The sequence below is a fragment of the Pongo pygmaeus genome, chromosome 15, assembly GCF_028885625.2.
Source record: "Pongo pygmaeus isolate AG05252 chromosome 15, NHGRI_mPonPyg2-v2.0_pri, whole genome shotgun sequence".
Taxonomy (NCBI): Eukaryota; Metazoa; Chordata; class Mammalia; order Primates; family Hominidae; genus Pongo; species Pongo pygmaeus.
The window spans coordinates 75898711-75918359 of NC_072388.2; the positions used below are offsets into that span (position 1 = coordinate 75898711).

Here is a 19649-nt window from a genome sequence, read left to right on the forward strand (position 1 = left end):
AGGTGGGCGGATCACCTGAGGTCAGGAGTTCGAGACCAGCCTGACCAACATGGAGAAACCCTCTCTACATTTTAAAAAAAATTCTAAAAATAAAAATTCTAAAATGCAACAGATTTTTTTTTTTTTTTTTTTTTTGAGATGGAGTCTTGCTCTGTCGCCCAGGCTGGAGTGCAGTGGCGCGATCTCGGCTCACTGCAAGCTCTGCCTCCCGGGTTCATGCCATTCTCCTGCCTCAGCCTCCCAAGTAGCTGGGACTACAGGCGCCCGCCACCACATGCGGCTAATTTTTTGTATTTTTAGTAGAGACAGGGTTTCACCATGTTAGCCAGGATGGTCTCGATCTCCTGACCTCGTGATCCGCCCACCTCGGCCTCCCAAAGTGCTGGGATTACAGGCGTGAGCCAAAGCGCCCGGCCAAATGCAACAGATTTTTTTGTTTTGCTTTTGTTTTTGTCTTCAGATGGAGTCTCACCCAGCCTGGAGTGCAGTAGCGTGATCTGCAACCTTTGCCTCCCAGGTTCAAGCAATTCTCCTGTCTCAGCCTCCGGAATAGCTGGGATTACAGGCACGTGCCACCACGCCCGGCTAATTTTTTGTATTTTTAGTAGAGATGGGTTTCACCGTGTTAGCCAGGATGGTCTCGAACTCCTGACCTCGTGATCTACCCGCCTCGGCCTCCCAAAGTGCTGGGATTACAGGCATGAGCCACCGTGCTGGGCCATGTCTGGCTAATTTATATGTGTGTGTGTATATATATATATATATATATATATATATATATATACACTGCAAGCTCTGCCTCCCAGGTTCACGCCATTCTCCTGCCTCAGCCTCCTGAGTAGCTGGGACTACAGGCGCCAGCACGATGCCCAGCTAATTTTTTGTATTTTTAGTAGAGACGGGGTTTCACTGTGTTAGCCAGGATGGTCTCGATCTCCCAACCTCAGGTGATCCACCCACCTCGGCCTCCCAAAGTGCTGGGATTACAGGTGTGAGCCACCGCACCCAGCCTAAAATGCAAAAGATTTTGAATGGCGAGAATGGCGACATGATGCCACAAGTGGAAAATTCCACACCTGGCTGCATGTGATGGGTTGAAGTCAAAATGCAGTCAAAAACTTTGTTTCATGTACAAAATTATTAAAAACATTTTATAAAATCACCTTCAGACTATGCGTATATGAAACCCAAGTGAATTTCATGGCTAGACTTCGGTTGCATTTCCCAGATCTCTCATTATGTATATGCAAATATTTTGAAATTCAACCTGGTTCCACACATTTCAGATAAGGGATACTCAAGCTGTAATTAACAAATAAACTTTTCACAGTCCAAGCAGCCAAAGGCCCACTGTCCCTGTTCCCTCAGCTCACGCTCCCTTCCATGCACAGTCTTGTCTGATCCTTCTACCCTTCGTTGTGTTTGGACTTCAGACTCTTTTTTTTTTTTAAGACAAAGTCCTGCTCTGTTGCCCAGGCTGGAATGCAGTGGCGCGATCTCAGCTCAACCTCTGCCCCCAGGTTCAAGCAATTCTCATGTCTCAGCCTCCCGAGTAGCTGGGATTACAGACGCCTGTCACCACAGCTGGCTAATTTTTGTATTTTTAATGGAGACGGGGTTTCACCATGTTGGCCAGGCTGGTCTCAAACACCTGACCTCAGGTGATCCGCCCCCGTCAGCCTCCCAAAGTGTTGGGATTACAGGCATGAGCCACTGCGCTCGGTCTGGACTTCAGACTCTTGAGCTGGCTGCAAGACTCCAGGTCCCCTGTGAACCACACTCAATAATCCCTCCCTAATCGCTGGTCCCCAGCAGCTCAGATTGGCTGCTGTTTGTCCAGTGAGGAGGTGGGCAAGGGTGCCCTTGGTTTATGCCCATGATAAAAAGAGAAGCAGCTATGGTGCTGTAGATGCTCAGAACTCCAGCGCGCATCAGCCTCTAGAGAGGGGCCTGGCCTCTGCCTGAACAGTGTATTTCTTTCTCTCCTTCCTGGACACACTTACTGCAATCAAAGCATTTTCTAAGAGTCGGGTGGGACTCCACAGATGGTCTTGTCCAATAGCCTCACTTTGCAGGTGAGAACATTGCATCCAGGCCAATCGTTTTTTCATTTTACTGCCCGCTACTCTCCAAGTGCAGTCTCAACAGTTTCTGAGTCTGAATGCAACTCCTGTTAACTGCTCAGTAAAGGAATTCTATCAGGAAAGCTGCAGTTTACATCAGTGGTTCTCAGCCTTGATGACACATTGAAATCATCTGGGGAGATTTACAAGCTACTGACACATGGGTCCTGCTCCTAGTGGTTCTGATTTATTTTTTGTTTGTTTGTTTGTTTGTTTGTTTGTTTTTGGAGTTTCACTCTTGTTGCCCAGGCTGGAGTGCAATGGTGCCATCTCGGCTCACTGCAACCTCCGCCTCCCGGGTTCAAGCGATTCTCCTGCCTCAGCCTCCCAAGTAGCTGGGATTACAGGCGCCCACCACCATGCCTGGCTAAGTTTTTGTATTTTTAGTAAAGACAGGGTTTCACCATGTTGGTCTGGCTGGCCAGGCCGGTCTCAAACTCCTGAACTCAGGTGATCCACCCGCCTGAGCTTCCCAAAGTGCTAGGATTACAGGCATGAGCCACCACACCAAGGCTACTGATTTATTTTAATTAGGGTGCAGCATGAGTACTGGGATTTTTTTTACTCCCCAGGTATTCCCAATATGCAGCCATAATCAAGAACCACTAGTCAATATGGAGTGTGTGTGTGTACATTTCTAGGTATGGGTGATATTTGTATGCAGCACGTATCTGTGCACATAGACACATACACACACAGAAATCTGGACTTCCCAATACACAGAGTAATACATGCTGAGGTCACCAGCAAAGCAGGACAATAAAGAAAGTGAGAAAAAATTTTGAGAGCCGGACACGGTGGCTCATGCCTGTAATCCCAGCTTTCAGGGAGGCAGAGGCAGGAAGATAGCTTGATCCCAGGAGTTCAAGATCTGCCTGGGCGATATAGCGAGACCCCATTCTCCACAAAAAGGAAAAAAAAAACAAAGAAAAAGTTTTTAGAACATGATATTTAAGAAACAAAAAAGTCATCATGGAGAAAATAACATTTTTTTTTTTTTTGAGACAGAGTCTCACTCAGTTGCCCAGGCTGGAGTGCAGTGGCGCGATCTCAGCTCACTGCAACCTCTGCCTCCCAAGTTCAAGTGATTCTCCTGCCTCAGCCTCTCGAGTAGCTGGGATAACAGGCACATGCCACCATGCCTAGCTAATTTTTGTATTTTCAGTAGATGGGGTTTCACCATGTTGGCCGGGCTGGTCTTGAACTGCTGACCTCAAGTGATCCACCTGCCTCAGCCTCCCAAATGTTGGGATTACAGGTGTGAGCCACTGTGCCCGGCTGAAAATCACATTCTTTATTGGGCTTTTTATTTTATTTATTATTTTGTTTATTTTATTTATTTATTTATTTTGAGACGGAGTCTCACTCTGTCTCCCAGGCTGGAGTCCAATGGCACTGTTTCGGCTCACTACAGCCTCCATCTCCTGGGTTCAAGCAATTCTCCTGCCTCAGCCTCCCGAGTAGCTGGGATTACAGGTGCCCACCACCATGCCTGGCTAATTTTTATACTTTTAGTAGAGACAGGGTTTCACCATGTTGGCGAGGCTGGTCTCGGACTCCTGACCTCAGGTGATCTGCCCACCTCGGCCTCCCAAAGTGCTGGAATTACAGGCATGAGCCACCATGCCCAGCCTGGGCTTTTTATTTTTTGATATGGTTTTTCTTGTATTACATTTGAGGGGAGGGGCTCCATAATTTTTTCCAGGCGGGGCCCTGATCTGGCTCTGCATATCTACAGGAAGGGCTCTTGTTTTTTTTTGTTTTTTTTTTTTTTTTGAGACGGAGTCTCACTCTGTCGCCCAGGCTGGAGTGCAGTGGCTGATCTCGGCTCACTGCAAGCTCCGCCTCCTGGGTTCAGGCAATTCTCCTGCCTCAGCCTCCTAAGTAGCTGGGATTACAGGCATCCGCCACTACACCTGGCTAATTTTTTTTTTTTTTTTGTATTTTTAGTAGAGACAGGGTTTCACCATGTTGGTCAGGCTGGTCTTGAACTGTTGACCTCAGGTGATCCACCCCCCTCGGCCTCCCAAAGTGCTGGGATTACAGGCGTGAGCCACTGTTCCTGGCCTAGGAAGGGCTCTTGGCCTAGAATCTTGCTGCAGGTTTTCTGGCTGCAGCTCCTGAAGGAGGGATGGGGTAACGCGTTGCCTGGTTCCCACAGGTGAAAGGCTTCAGCAGCCGGAGCCCTGGCACTGGGCTGCAGTCAGAGGGGTTCAAGAGAGCTGCCAAGATCCCAGTCCTTCAGGAGCTCTAGGCCAGCTGTAGGTGGCCTCAGGTACCTGGAGCTCTGGCTTTGGGGTGAGGTGTGCACATCTATGGCATGTACTATGGGCCTGCCTGAAGCAGAATGAGAGTCAATCAACTTCAAAGTCATTTCCGAATCCAAATTTAATGAATCAAGTATACAAAATGAGGCTGGGCGCAGTGGCTAACGCCTGTAATCCCAGCACTTTGGGAGGCCAAGGTGGGTGGATCACCTGAGGTCAGGAGTTCAAGACCAGCCTGGCCAACATGGTGAAACCCCGTCTCTACTAAAAATATAAAAACTAGCCGGGCGCGGTTGTGGACGCCTGTAATCCCAGCTACTCGGGAGGCTGAGGTGGGAGAATTGCTTGAACCCAGGAGATGGAGGTTGCAGTGAGCCGACACAGTGCCACTGCACTCCAGCCTCGGCGACAGAGTGAGACTCTGTCTCAGAAAAAAAAAAAAAATAGTGAATCAAAAGGAAATACTCGTGGAAGCCCTATGAGGAATTGATTGGTTGGTTTTGATCTGGGAAATCGGGGAAGGCTTCCTGGAGGAGATGAAATTTGAACAGTGCCCTGAAAGATAAGGAAGACTAAAGAGGGAAAGGAGAGAAAGAAGCCAGGGCTGCTCTATGTCTATTCTCTTCCACCTTCTCCTCCTTGAACTCAGGGGGCCAGGCTCTGCCCCAGATCCCTCTGTAGCCTTCAGGGAACAAAGGGCTGTAGGAGTGGCCTGAGGAGCAGGCAGAGGGTCCCTGCCTCTCACTGCCCCACCTGAGTGAGATCAGCCCCACAGCTGGTCCACCTCTGAACCTGTTGGGCCCACCGCTCTGTATGTCACAGCTCCAGGTCATACCAGGGGGAAATGCCCATGGGCCTTTTCCTTAGGCCTTTGGGGTCAAGCTCTCAATCTGTAATTGTCTCAGAAAGACCTGGAGAGCTTTAAAATATCCAGAGTCCAGGTCCCGCCCCTGCACCTCCAGAGGGAGACCATCCTGGGGCAAGGCCTTGCTCAGTGAAAGCTCCAACAGGGACGCTGATGGGCTTGATGGGCCAGGACTGAGAACCATCAGCCAGGGCCAAAATCAGGGGAGAGAGAGGGGGAGGCAAGAAGGAATGGGGAGGGACAGCTTCCCCGGGGGTAAATGCCCAGAGGCTCGGGGACAAGTGGAAAGCGAGGCCTCAGGGAGTAGCGGCTCCATAGAGAGCAAATGTTCAGAACAGCCACTCGATTCTGCTCTATTCCCCGGTATGGAAGACTGGGACCAGGGACAACTGTTCACCACCAACCAAGGCAGGAAGCCACAAAAGGCCCCCAGAGAGGGCCTCCACTCCCCTCAAGTTGGTGCCTCCATGAGAGCAAACACTACGTCATCTGCTCACTGTTCTCCCTGGAGCCTGGCACATAGTAGATGCTCGATAAATACCTGTTGAATGAAAGGACTGAATGAGCTTTTCCTCTCCTATAACTCTTATGTTTTTCTTTTTCTTTTTTTTTTTTTGAAACGGAGTCTTGCTCTGTTGCCAGGCTGGAGTGCAGTGGTGCGATCTCGGCTCACTGCAATCTCCGCCTCCCAGGTTCAAGCGACTCTCCTGCCTTAGCCTTCCGAGTAGCTGGGACTATAGATGCACGCCACAATGCCCAGCTAATTTTTTTTTTTTTGTATTTTTAGTAGAAATGGGATTTCACCATGTTGGCCAGGATGGTCTCAATCTCTTGACCTCGTGACCCACCCGCCTCGGCCTCCCAAAGTGCTGGGATTACAGGCGTGAGCCACCATGCCTGGCCGCCTGGACACTCTTATGGTTTTCTCAGTCTGTGGGTTTCTTATACAAAACAGTGGTGCTGAGAACTTTGAGTAGGGAGGAAGCCAAATGTTTAGTTTGGGTTCCCTCTCTCATCCTCCCTCCAACTCTAACTTCCTAAGGATTTTGGAATCTGGATATATGGGCTGGGGGAGCAAGGGTTGTTGTAGCCAGCTGCCCACAGCTGTCCTTCCAAATCAGAAAGCTGGAGAGGGAGGGAGTGGGGTGGGGAGAGAAGCAAGCAGAGAAGGGAGGAGTGTGCAGGAGCACACAGTGGCTCAAAGGTACATGATCTGCCCAGAGAGAAAGCAGTAGGCTGGGGAAGCCACCTGCATGGTTACCGCGTTCCCAGGAATCTTCTCTCCAGAGCCTTGGTGGAGAGGCCCAAGGCACTGCCCTTCTGTGTGCTACACCCAGGCAGGACCCTAGATACATCCACTCAGGCCTGGAAATGCTTCCCCCAGAGAAGGCAGGAGGATAGGGCCATGCTGGTGTCAGCCTCAGGGGCCTGACATTCCCACACACCTGATCTCCAGTCTCCAGCCCAGCCCTGCCCCTCCCACCTCCCACACACACCAGCAACCACTCAGGCCAAACACTCGTGGTGCCCCAGAGGATGGGGACAACTCCAGATGAGAGAGCGGCCCTTCCAGCTGCACACCTCAAGGAAAGCCAGTGTGGAGAAGGACTTGAGCTGATAGCCTCTTGGCCCCAGGCCCTCTCCCAGGGAGGGGCAGGGTGCCAGTGGGGAGGGCTGGCTGGATGAGGATTGCACGCTGCCCTGACATGTGGCCAGGGCCATCATGACATGGTGACAGACTGTCGGAGTTGGAAAGGCCTTTCATTTCACTGGCAGAAAAACTGAGGCCCCAGGAGACTTGGCCAAGGCCCCACAGGTGGTGAATACAAAATTGGGACTCACACCCTGCTGCCTAACTGGAAAGGAGAAGATCTCCTGGGCCAGCCCACCTTACAGCCTTTCACCAGGAGCCCTGGGGAGAGCCAGTTTCCTGGCCTGACACATCTGTTGCTAGAGCAGTTTTCTGGAAAACCACATGAATCCATCGCAGGCCTTTCTGTGCCCCCACCTAGTCTGATCACTTAGGGCTGGCTCTCAGCTCTCCTAGGCCTCCTTCAAGGTCTCTCAGCATCAAAATCACTGGGCTGTTTGATTAAAATGCAGATTCCTGAACCCAGCCTACGCTTCCAAATCGAAATCTCTGGAGATGGAGCCAGGAATCTACCTTTTTAATCTAGTACCCTCTCCTCTAACCCTCTCTACAACTACCTTCAGCCAGCTTCCCAGACTTACCTGGTGTCCTGTTTAAAATGTAGGTCCCAGGCTGGGCACAGTGGCTCACGCCTGTAATCCCAGCACTTTGGGAGGCCGAGGCAGGTGGATCACTTGAGGTCAGGAGTTTGAGACCAGCTTGACCAACGATGTGAAACTCCATCTCTACTAAAAATACAAAACTTAGCCGAGCGTGGTGGCGTGCCCCGGTAGTCCCAGCTACTCAGGAGGCTGAAGCAGGAGAATCGCTTGAACCTGGGAGGCAGAGGTTGCAGTGAGCCGAGATCGTGACACTGCCCTCCAGCCTGGGCAACAGAGCAAGACTCTATCTCAAAAAAAAAAAAGAAAAAGAAAAAAAAATGTAGGTCCCAGACCACTCCTCCAGGGTCTGCCTCAGTATAGCTGAGGTCAGGCCTGGGAGTCTGTTTTTGCAAGCATCCTTGCCAACTCTTGGGGAAATGTTGTTTCTCCCTTTGCTTTGAGGTTCCTAATGAGAATTCTAGGAGGGTCCACAGATGGCCTGGGTACTAGTAGCTCAAGATTGTGCGGAGGAAGATTTTCCTAGGATGGGGGCCCCAACTTTTATAAATTCCTGGAAGAGGTCCCTGACCACAGATAGGAGTGTCACAAGGAGCCTGGATCCTAGAGTGATGTTTGGAGAGGAGGGAACCTGGAGGGGGGTGTCCTTTTGGATCAGACATGGATGGAGGCCTGAGTTCTAATCTCCCTTAGCCAGTGCCAACACCCCATTCCTGCCTGAAGGCTGAGCCCAAATCTGGACTCCCACAGACAGTGTATCCAGTTCAACCACCCTAGCGTATCTCCACCAGCCCACGCCTCCTCCTACTCTTCCTCTTTCTCTTTCTCCTAGAACCTCCCCCGTCCTTCACTGCCCGTCCCCTCCCCACCCTCATCAGCTTCCTCCATCAGCAGCCACGTAAGGGGTGGGCCATGCAGAGGCCTGCCACTGCTCTCCTGGAGGGGAATTTCAGAGGCAAACCCATGACTGCGTCGTCATCACGCTGAGCTTAGGTCTGGGGTGGCCCAGGGAGAGGAGCTTGTGTAAGTTGTGTGGGTGGAGGTGGGAGGGAGGCAGGGCTCTGATGTCAGAGGCTCAGACTCAGCAAGCAGGTCAGCCCTTTCCTGCTAGGAGCCAGCCTCAGCCCCTCAGCTCACCCTCACCCCTCTAGCAGCCACACCTCCTGTGGATGTGTAGACAGGACACATGGAAGGAAAGCAAACTGTCACTCTCCACTGAGTAGCACCGGACAATGCTACTGGTGTCTCCACCTCAATAAGAGATAGATGGCCAGGTGTTAATGATGCCCGGTCTTAGTTCATTTGGGCTGCTAGAATAAAATACCATAAAATGGTATTTTATAAAATGGCTGGCTTATAAACAACAGAAATAGATTTCTCATGGTTCTGGGAAGTCCACAGTCAACGTGTCGGCAGATTCAGTGTCTGGTAATGATCAGCTTCCTCTGAAGCCATCTGTTTTTTGTTTTTTTTTTTGAAACGAGGTCTCACTCTGTTGCTCAGGCTGGAGTGCAATGGCACAATCATGGTTCACTGTAGCCTCGACCTCTCAGGCTTAAGCAATCCTCCTTCCTCAGCCTCCCGAGTAGCTGGGACTAGGGGCACATGCTGCCACAGCTAGTTTTTTGTTTTGTTTTGTTTTGTTTTATCTATTTTTTTGTAGAGACGAGCTCTCCCTATGTTGCCCAGGGTGGTCTCAAACTCCTGGCCTCAAGTGATCCTCCCACCTCTGCCTCCCAAATTGCTGGGATTACAGGCATGAGCCAACATGCCTGGCCTAAAGCCATCCCATCGTTATTTATTTATTTATTTATTTATTTATTTTTTGAGACGGAGTCTTGCTCTGTCGTCCGGGTTGGAGTACAGTGGCACCATCTTAGTTCAAGATCAGATTCCTTGCCTGGGCACGGTGGCTCACACCTGGAGTCCCAGCACTTTGGGAGGCCGAGGCAGGAGAATTGCTTGAGGCCAGGAGTTTGAAACCAGCCTGGGCAACATAGCAAGACTCTGTCTCTAAAAAAAAAAGCAAGCCGGGCATGGTGGCTCATGCCTGTAATCCCAGCACTTTGGGAGGCTGAGGTGGGCGGATCACGAGGTCAGGAGATCGAGACCATCCTGGCTAACACAGTGAAACCCCGTCTCTGCTAAAAATACAAAAAATTAGCCAGGCGTGGTGGCGGGTGCCTGTAGTCCCAGCTACTCAGGAGGCTGAGGCAGGAGAATGGCATGAACCCAGGAGGCAGAGCTTGCAGTGAGCCAAGATCGTGCCACTGCACTCCAGGCTGGGCGACAGAGCGAGACTCCGTCTCAAAACAAAATAAAACAAAAAAAAATTAGCTGGCAGTCTTGCTTCGAGCCTGTGGTTCCAGACACTCCGGAGGCTGAGGTGGGAGGATCACCTGAGCCCAGGAGGTCGAGGCTGCAGTGAGCCATGATTGCACCACTGTTCACCAACCTGGGAATAAAAGCAAGACTCTCTCTCAAACAAAACAAAACAAAACAAAACAACAAAGAAGTTCACATTCCAGATCGCGACCTTGGGCAAGTCGCTCTTTGTGTCTCAGCATCCTCATCTGTAAAATAGAGAAATAACCCCAACCTCACAGGGCTGTCGTGAAGATTAAGTGAGTATTTGGCACCTAGTCAGTGTATATAAGTGTTGAGTGGTTATTAAAATTTATGGTATTTCTAGGACAGAAATCTGCTTAGAAGAGGAGACAGTCTTCCTTTTCTGAGATGGGGTTTCACTCTTGTCACCCAGGCTGGAGTGCAATGGTGCAATCTTGGCTCACTGCAACCTCTGCCTCCCGGGTTCAAGCGATTCTCCTGCCTCAGCCTCCCAAGTAGCTGGGATTACAGGCATGTGCCACCACGCCCGGCTAATTTTTTGTATTTAGTAGAGACGGCGTTTAACCATGTTGGTCAGGCTGACCTCAGGTGATCCAACGCCTCAGCCTCCCAAAGTGCTGGGATTACAGGCATGAGCCACCACGTCAGGCCCAGGTTTGCCATTCTTAGTCACAGGATGAGACAGGAGGTCAGAACAAGAAACAGTTCACAAAGACCCTCCTGGTAAAACACGATGTGGCAAAGAAGCTGGCTAAACCTCACCAAAACCAAGATGGTGACCAAAGTGACCTCTGGCCATCCTCACTGCTCATTATACACTAATTATAATGTATTAGCATGCTAAAAGACACTTCCACCAGCCCCATAACAGTTTGCAAATGCCATGGCAATGTCAGGAAGTTACCCTATGTGGTCTAAACAGGGGAGGGACCCTCAGTCCCAGGAAATCCCCGCTCATGAATTATCCACCCCTTATTTAGCATATAATCAAGAAATCGAGATGATCTTCTTAATGTCTCTCAAATTATTTCCAAAAGCGCTCTCCTCATCTCATGAAAGCCCACCCAGGTCAAGATTGGACGTTCATAGACCAGGTGGACCCGGTAAATCCGGTCTGCATTAGGGTGACTGAGCAGGGCTTTTGAAATGTAAATGATGATTGTGTTTTGATTCAGTCTGTTCAATGGGAAGCATTGGGAAGCACCCTTTCCCCCTGGGAAGTGGTTAGGAAAGCCCTGAGGAGAGAGACACAGAGGAGGTGGCCACTGGTCGCGGAACCATTACCTGCAGAGCTAGAGAAACCTGTGCCATCACCAAGTCCAACCTTCCCATCCTACAGATGGAGAAAATAAGGGATTTACCCTCTAGTGAGTACTTATGCCCTCTGAGACTCAGTTTCCATATCTGCAAAGCAGAAGTTGTAACCTGCACTCTGCCCCGCCGCTGGGCGTGTGCAGGGGCAGCAAGCGGGGATGGTGAAGTCCTCAAGAGAAGCGCTGTCTGTGTGGAAGTTCCCTTCACAGGCCAGGGCTAGTCAGGCAGCACAAGGGGCCAAGGCCCATGCCTGGGGTCAGGCAGGCCCAGCCAGGTTGCTTGCCCTTTACCCATGCCTCTGCCTGGCCTGGCCCTCACATAGAGGGGCAGGGCAGCCCAGGCCAACCTAGTGGCAGTATGAGCTGAGTGACTGTGGCCACCTGTGGAAACTGGTTTTGCAGCACCAGCCCCTCTCTTCTGTGTCCTTTATTGCATCTTTTTTTGTTTGTTTGTTTGTTTTTTAAGAAGGAGTTTTGCTCTTGTTGCCCAGGCTGGAGTGCAATGACGTGATCTCGGCTCACTGCAACCTCCGCCTCCCAGGTTCAAGCGATTCTCCTGCCTCAGCCTCCTAAGTAGCTGGGATTACAGGCATGCGCCACCACACCCGCCTAATTTTTTGTATTTAGTAGAGACGGGATTTCACCATGTTGGTCAGGTTGGTCTCAAACTCCTGACCTCAAGTGATCCACCCGCCTCAGCCTCCCAAAGTGCTGGGATTACAGGCATGAGCCACTGCGCCGACCCTTATTTATGCTGCCCCAATTTCTAGGAATTTATACACTCTGGGGACCAAGCTCATTACGGGAATAAAAATTCAATTCTTCACGAAAATCATTTCCTCCACTGACACACTCTGTACAGACATAGGAATCTGACACACCTGGGTTTGCATCCGGAGTCTACCATTTACTGGTGGAGTGATATTGAACAAACTTTGGCTCTAGGAGCCTCAGTTTCTCCACCCGTAAAGTAGAAAGCATCATCTGTGCTTGCAGGCTTGTTGAGAAGATTAAGTTAATCCAGCAATTTATTCCACAAATCCTTATTGAGTGTCTAACCGCACCTCACATTGAGGATACAGATATGAATACATGATAGACACAGAGGGGAGTCCACTTGCAAGGCACTCAGAGAGATATGGACCAACAGTGACCCCCAAATCCACGTTACTGATTGTGTTGAGTGATACAGAGGAAAAGTACTCAGGAGTAGTGGTGTGAGCTCAGTTTTGAAGGATAACTGGGTGCAATCTATTTCATCGAATCTAAGACTCTATTGATCATCCACACTATTATTTTAGATAACACTGAGAGAAAAATTCAGCCAATTAACCTTAGAAATGTTATTTTGTGCTTACTGAAAGAGCTCTTTTGACCTTCTGCAGCCCCAGAGGAGTTTTCTCTCTCCCACCTAATTTAAAACAAAGAAGGATGTGTAGTGGCAGAGATCAGAATAGGGTGGAATCCAAGGGACATCTACCTTGCCCTGCAGCAAGCTTTGCCGGGTGTAAAATTTCCGAGTTTGTGGTTGGTAGGCTCCTGGGCTCTGACTCAGTGGAAAGAAGAGGTAGGACAAAGGGGCTGTGTGGACCGGCCTGGGGAGAAGTGTGGGGAAGGGGTCCTGGCTGAGCGGTCACCGCTGGGCTTAGTTTCTGGGGTGGCCAGAAGGAGAAGAGGCAAATGCCAAGCTGGGGTATTGTTAGACGTCATCTCTAAAATGCATCCTGTGGTCAGAAATGTAAAAGGTGCATCTTCCCCAGAAGCAGGAAGCACCCTAGCTTCCAAATCTTGGTTTCCAAATGCCATTCTCCACTAAAAGGAACTAGGGGACTTTGGAGAATAGCTAATTCCAAGGTTGGCTCAGGGAAAATACAAGTGAGCCTGGAACATCTTGTGCCAAAAAGTGAGAAGGTGCTAAAAAATAAAATAAAATAAAATAATAAAGCCAGGTACAGGGGTGCGTGCCTGTAGTCCCAGCTATTCAGGAGGCTGAGACAAAAAGATTGCTGAGGTCAGGAGTTCGAGGATGTAGTGCACTATGATCACACCTGTGAATAGCCACTGCACTCTAGCCTGGGCAACATAGTGAGACCTTATCTCTAAAAAATATATAAATAAAAAATAAAATTAAATAGGCAGGTGTAGTGGTGTATGCCTGTAATCCCAGCACTTCAGGAGGCTGAGGCGGGCAGATCGCTTAAGCCCAGGAGTTTGAGACCAGCCTGAACAACATGGCAAAACCCTGTCTCTACAAAAAAACACAAAAATTAGCTGGGCCTGATGGTGCACACCTGTAGTCCCAGCTACTTAGAAGGCTGAGGTGGGAAATTCAGGCTTATTGAAGCCTTAACCTCCTGGGCTCAAGTGATCCTCCCACCTCAGCCTCCCAAGAAGCTGGGACTACAGATGTGCACCACCACACTTGGCTAGTGTATGTGTGTGTGTATGTAGAGATAGGGTCTCACTATATTGGCCAGGCTGGTCTTGAACTCCTGGGCTCGAACAATCCTTCCGCCTCAGCCTCCCAAAGTGCTGAGATTACAGGTGTGATCCACTGTGCCCAATATTTTTCTTCTTTTGCTGTAAAGGCTATTAGCAGGATGGTTGGAGATGGTTGAATAAGGTCTGTACATCAGACAATAAAACTGTATGTAGCCATGCTAATTTTCTGATTTCAATAAATGTACTGTGGTTATTATATAAAAGAATGTCCTTGTTTTGAAGAAGAATGTATCAAAGTATTTAGGGATAAAGGTACTTATCTGTCACCTACTCTCAAGCAGTTCAGAAAAAAAAAGGAAAGAAAAAGAGGCCGGGTGAGGTGGCTTACTCCTGTAATCCCAGAACTTTGGGAGGCTCAGGTGGGCAGATCACCTGAGGTCAGGAGTTCGAGACCAGCCTGGTCAACATGGCAAAACCTCGTCTCTACTAAAAATACAAAAATTAGCCAGGTGTGGTGATGCGCGCCTATAGTCTCAGCTACTGGGGAGGCTGAGGCGGGAGAATCACTTGAACCTGGTAGGTGGATGTTGCAGTGAGCTGAGATCATACCACTGCATACCTGGGAGACAGAGCGAGACTCCATCTCAGACAAAAAAATAAAAAGAATGAGTGAACACACACACACACTGTACATATAAAGAGGGAATTTGGGCCGGGTGCGGTGGCTCACACCTGTAATCCCAGCACTTTGGGAGGCCGAGGCAGGCGGATCACGAGGTCAAGAAATCGAGACCATCCTGGCCAACATGGTGAAACTCCCTCTCTACTAAAAATACAAAAAAAAAATTAGCTGGGCGTGGTGGTGCATGCCTGTAGTCCCAGCTACTCGGGAGGCTGAGGCAGGAGAATCGCTTGAACCTGGGAGATGGAGGTTGCAGTGAGCCGAGATCACGCCACCGCACTCCAGCCTGGCGACAGAGCGAGACTCCGTCTCAAAAAAAAAAAAAAAAAAAAAAAAAAAAAAAACAGACAGACGGAATTTGATTTTAAAAAGATAAAACAGAGAGATTGATAAAATGGTGGTATGCTGAAAATGTTTAACAACTAACTCTCTCAGGGCAAAAAAGCCTTGATACCAATTTCTGCAGTGTAAATACTCTCTGTGGCCAATTTAAAGCTGGCGCCATGAAGTCACTGAAGAGGGAGTTGGGAAGGAGATGCACAGAGATAGCTCTAGTGTTCATCGAATGCAAACATGGTAGAAAGCTAACATTTGGGGAATCAGAGTAAAACAGAATATGAAGATTATTTGTACTATTTTTTGCAACTTTTATTCAGTCTGAACTTACTTCAAATAAAAAGTTAGGGGTTTTTTCTATGGCACATCTTGTAACTGATGAGATACAGTAAATGAACTGGGGAAAGAGTACATGAGCATTTCAGGTAGAGGCACCTGCCTTGACTGTGCAGAAGGCTGAGGCTGAAAGAAGCAATTCATTTGAAAAACAACAACACAAACAAAGCAGTCTGAGTGACTGGGAGCAGAGCAGCTTGGAACAGAGAAGTGCAAAGTGAGCAGAGAGGTGGGCTGGGGCCAGGACAGAGGCTTTGTAAGCCACAGCTGAGGGTTTGGGTCCCTCAGGGAGAAGCCATCAGAGTTCTTTAAGCAGTGGGTGGAGGGAAGGTGGCCTTATTTGCGTTGTTGCTCTGGCCCCTAGCTGACTCAATCAACAGCGGCCACTAATACTGCCTTTTCTGGTCTACTCTCTGCTGTCGCTTTCCCCAGGGGTCGTTTGCTCAACTGGTGTTAACAGGGGGCAGGGGTGGGGTGGGGGCCATGGCCACAGGCCCCTGGGTTTGTCCAGAGCTTCCAGCACAGCCTTACTTTCTGTCCTCCCCACCCGCACCCCCTCAGACCTATTCGTAAGCCACAAAATAAGTGTGAGGAAGTCCAAGTTTGACATCCACCCAGGACTCTGCCCTCCCTGCTTAACTCAGCCCTGATCAGCCCTAAGCTGGTATGCCCTGGACTATTAAGCAAGCCCACTAACCTTGGTGAGAGGGGACTTGACTCTGCAGCCCTCCCCTCTGCACGCCAGAGACCCACAGACCCATCCCCTCCTCCATCAGCTTCCTCCTACCCCTCTTGGTTTCTAGTCAAACCTCTCACTCTGGGAGTCCCAGAGCCCAGTGGGGCCTTGAGAGGGTTGAGTTCAACGTGGAATGAATGGGCTGTTTGAGAGAGCTCTCCCAGGGCAATCTCCAGGCCTGGTACAGCTTGAGAGGCTACTGGCTTCCTTTTTCCCAGATGAATCCCTGTTCTGTATGCCTGTAACTATGTGCCCACCCCTAACATGCCCTGGGGCCCCGCATAACAGAAGTGGACTGGATATGCACACACGGCATGCTGGCCAGCTCCTCCTATGCAGAGAGCATGAACCCAGCCCAAAGTCACGAGCATTAACCACATGCCACGTATTCCACTGGACATTATGATGCATTCTTTATCTGGCCGACTATTAGAACAGCTCTGTGAGTGGGCACAGTATTAGGTCCATATTGCAACTGAGGCTTGAAAGGTTTCTTGGAGTATCCAAGTTCGCATAGCTGACGCAGAGATTCAACTCAGGCCCTTTGACCCCCAAAGCCTGCATTTCTGCCCACAATACCACCCTGCCTCTGTCTGGCACAAGTTGCCCCTGTGCCATTGTCTCTTAGCCTGGGCATCAGTGTTGTGGGCATCCAGGCCATGTGGACAGGTGTACTGAGGGCCCTGTGCACCAGGAAGGGGTTAATTGGGATGCCCTCAGCAAGCTGTGGTTTGGCAACTGTTGCTATGGCAACAGCATGGTTTGGGGAAGAGGGAGGCCAGCACAGTAGGATCTTCTGAATCACTGGATGTACAGCCTATATGTTTATTCTGCAGTGAAACCCTCCCTGCATCTTCTGGGACTATACGTGGCCACTAGGGATGGCTGTGGCAGGCAGGGGTGAGGGCAGGATTCCTTGAGCAGGCAGAAGCTGGGAGGCCTTGGCACTGCTGAGGCCTCTCACCCAGGGGCTCTCACCAGCACAGCCCAGGGAGCCTTTTCCACCAGGAAGGCCCAGGGATTCTGCTTTCAGCTGCAGCTCCTCAGACTAGGTGAAAACCAGGAAAGGGCAAAGATTTGGGGCCAAACGGAATCAAGCGATCATTCACTATTCACTGACTTACTCATTCACCAGATATGTATTGCTTGCTGACAATGCATTGATGGCTGTGCTGGGGGCTGTGGCCTGGGGTTATAGCTGGGAGCCAGACAGGCTCTGCACCCATGGAGATTCCCTTCCAAGGGGCCAGAAGTCCCCACCATATGCCCCACCTTGGGCAAGTCCCTCTCCTTTGCTGAGCTCATCTGTAAAATGGGGCCCACACTGACCACTTTGCAGGGATGCAGCCTGGATGAGATAACAGATTTGTGAATGCCCAACACATAGTGGACCAAATATGCAGACAGGACAAAAATGCCTGTAGGCTTCTCACCTCTCCCTCCAGCAACAGAAGGTGCCAGACAATGATAAAACTCTTGAGTGAGGAGACCCAGACTCTGGACCCTGGAGGCTTACTGTGAGCAAAATCTCCAGACCGAGCCAGACAGACAGATCCAGCTCTTCCATCACCGGGCATGGACCCTGGCTTCAGTTTGCCTATTTGTAATGCGGGTGATCCTCCAGTCCTTATAGACAGTAATGTACCTGAGCTGATGGGCAGCATCCAAGTGGGTTCTTGACCATTCTGTTCCACCATCTGAGCCACCCACAGGTCAGGAGAGCCCAAGGCCGCCGGATGATAAGACCCCAGTACTGGCCTTCCCGTCCAGCCCAACTTGTTTTTTGCCTGCAACATGGACTGCAGTAGCTGTCTGTTGGTTTGATTCAAGTTTGATTTTCCAAGTTTGACAGCCACCCAGGACTCTGCCCTCCTTGCTCAGCTCAGCCCTGATCAGCTCTAAGCTGGTATACCCTGGACTATTCAGCAAGCCCACTAACCTTGGTGAGAGGGGACGTGACTCTGCAGCCCTCCCCTCTGCACGCCAGGCCAGTTTCCGTGGAAGGACCCCCTGGGGTCCTCAAGCTCGGCCCTAGAACCACCCTCCTGACGTCCAGCACCAGGGCAGGCCTGGTGGAGGCAGGAAGGCCAGCTGGGGGTGAGGGCTGATCACAGATAAGAGCAACATGCAAACAAAACCCACAGGAAGGAAGCCAGCGAAGAAGGAGAAAATCATTTGAGAATTTCATATTGGCTGGGCGCGGTGGCTCACGGCTGTAATCCCAGCACTTTGGGAGGCCAAGGTGGGTGGATCACGAAGTCAGGAGATCAAGACCATCCTGGCTAACACGGTGAAACCCCGTCTCTACTAAAAAATACAACAAATTAGCCGGGCGTAGTGGTGGGCGCCTGTAGTCCCAGCTACTCGGGAGGCCGAGGCAGGAGAATGGAGTGAACCTGGAAGGCGGAGCTTGCAGTGAGCCGAGATCTCGCCGCTGCACTCCAGCCTGGGCGACAGAGCGAGACTCTGCCTCAAAAAAAAAAAAAAAAAAAAAATAGAATTTCATATTGAGGTCGGGTGCGGTGGCTCACGCCTGTAATCCTAGCACTTTGGGAGGCCAAGGCGGGTGGATCACAAGGTCAGGAGATCGAGACCATCCTGGCTAACACGGTGAAACCCCGTCTCTAAAAAAAAAAATACAAAAATTAGCCGGGCATGGTGGCGGGCGCCTGTAGTCCCAGATACTCAGGAAACTGAGGCAGGAGAATGGTGTGAACCCAGGAGGCAGAGCTTGCTGTGAGCCGAGATCGCGCCACTGCACTCCAGCCTGGGCAACAGAGCAAGACTCCATCCCCCAAAAAAAAAAAAATTTCATATTTGATATTTCAAAAAATAAACAACTTCAAAGCTGTCATCACAGGAAAGTTCAAAATGTTGAAGGGCCTCCTCACACTTATTTTGTGGCTTAATATTGATTTCATTTTGTACTATTCACGGGGGTGGAGATACTTTTCAGAGCTTACTGCCTCTCAGAGCTTACTGCCTCTAAAAGTCTTAATCAAGGCCTGGGAAATGGAAGTGGGGCGCACAGTTGGTGGGCCCCCCTCAAGTCTGTTCTGTGTGACAGCTTCATCCCTGGAGGGCGGGGAGGGAAGATGTTTTTCCTCTTGCCGCTGTCTGACACCAAAGGAGGCAAGATTAAGCTTGGTTGGAGGTGGTGCTAATGAGTTACTCAGAATTTTCTTCTTCTCTTTCCAATCTTGAATTTCCTTCTCCCCAGTTGGGTGTCAGGGTACATATTTATACCAGGACAGGGCTTACAGTGGCTGTCATTTGTTTATGAAATTCCTTCCAGAAAGACAGTGGGCCACAGGAAGGTAGGGTAGAGAGCTGCAAGGAGGGAAGAGGAGCCACAGAGATCCAGGAGCTTCCAGCCAGGCCAGCCCCTAAGCTGGAAAATTGTTAACATAGGATTCAGCCAATCCAGAGGAGAAAAGGACAGGCAGACGAAAACACCTAGCAAACACATTCCCCTGGGGGAAAGTCACAACACCTGGGCAGCAGAAGAATGTCCGTGAGGAGAGAAGGAAAGGGAGTCCAAAAGGAACACAAGCTTTTCTTTTCTTTCTTCTTTTCTCTTCCCTTCTCTTCTTTTCTTTCTTCCTTTTCTTTTATTTTTTAATTGAATTTATTTTATTTTTGAGACAGGGTCTCTCTCTGTCACCCAGGCTGGAATGCAGTGACACGATCTCTGCTCACTGCAACCTCTGCCTCCTGAGCTCAAGCCATCCTCCCACCTCAGCCTCCCAGGTAGCTGGGACTATAGGCATACAGCACCATGCCTGGCTAATGTTTGTATTTCTTGTAGAGGCGGGGCTTTACCATGTTGCTCAGGCTAGAGTCAAACTCCTGGCCTCAAGCAATCCACCCATTTCGGCCTCCCAAAGTGCTGGGATTACAGGCATGAGCCACTGTGCCTGATCTCTTTTTTTTTTTTTTTTTTGAGACGG

General features: G+C 50.1%; 1 long non-coding RNA gene across 1 annotated transcript in view; it reads right to left on the reverse strand.

The window, feature by feature from the left end:
- Positions 1–19649, reverse strand: part of LOC129012471 (uncharacterized) — an 83639-nt gene that overhangs the window by 41273 nt on the left and 22717 nt on the right. The gene's annotated exons all lie outside the window — the stretch shown is intronic.